Genomic DNA, 1,203 nt, shown 5'->3' with positions numbered 1-1,203 from the left:
TGGGTGCATGTACAAGCATAGCAACACGTAGTAATGATGCGTTATATGGCAAAGTTTGGAACCCAAAAAATCCACTGAACTAAAGTTTTCTCTTTTTGGTACTAATTTGGACGAGCTACATTTACACAACACCACACAGTAATGATTACTACGAACTGCATTTTGTGTGTTGAGCAGACTGAAATCGGGCATAGATTGCCCTAGCGTCGACAATCTTAAAAGTACACACACAATACCACTATGAATAATGGAAAAACACTAATACATTTAGGATTAATATAAAATTTAGCTTTACTGGTCAAATCTGATCAGTACACATCAAGGTTTGAATGAATGGACAAGAGCAAAGGGGGGGGGCCCTGAAACTGTTATAGTCGTTATACTGAAACTATCTAGTACTGAAGGCAAATTAACACACAAAATTATCAATCTCTGGATAACTACTCTTTTGTCTTACTTCTGAATAATTTAACTGTCATTATTTCTGTCTCAAATTAATTAATTAACATCGCTAACTCAATCCAACAAAAACTCTTTTGTTCTTTACCAATATTTGCAACAGCACACAGAACTATAGATTCCTTTATGGCATAGATTAATCTGCTGATAATTTTCATTAACACAAACATTAAACTTTCAGTTTAGGATACTCGGATTGCACAATACGAGGTAAGGATCCTGTCTAGGTCAGTGATCAGGATAAGTCATGGCTAAAGCAATTTTGGTAAAAGTCACATTATTATTGAACCATTAGAAACAGTTTCGACACTGGTCCACACAGATACACTTCTAAAGATGAAATAAATGTTTGACCTGTGCAAGTCGGTGCGGCGGATGGCGGGCAGCGAGATAGCGGGCAGCACGGCACACATACAAGCACGGCTAAGGCTCACACAACATCGGCACTTTCCATCTTCTTAGCGTCGTAATTTTTCCAATTTTGTGCCTCAGAATATAGCCATGCCAAGTAGTCGTCGGAATCGGTTCATCCGAGGCTCAATGGAATCCACTTTTCCTGGGTAGCCTCCTCGGTACAGTACGTGTACTTCCGACTGTTGCTCGCCTCCGACTGTGTTACCGAGCCCGTTGTGCAGAACCGCGCTAGTGTGCCTTTTCCCGCCTCGCCTGCCTCCACCTTTTCCCGCTCCCCTACAGGTAGGGTATTCACCACAGGTTTTCTACTACACATATCCTAACGCATTA

Source organism: Schistocerca americana, chromosome 8 (assembly GCF_021461395.2).
Source record: "Schistocerca americana isolate TAMUIC-IGC-003095 chromosome 8, iqSchAmer2.1, whole genome shotgun sequence".
Taxonomy (NCBI): Eukaryota; Metazoa; Arthropoda; class Insecta; order Orthoptera; family Acrididae; genus Schistocerca; species Schistocerca americana.
The sequence above is the reverse complement of the archived record's forward strand: the minus strand, read 5'-3'. Positions refer to the sequence as shown.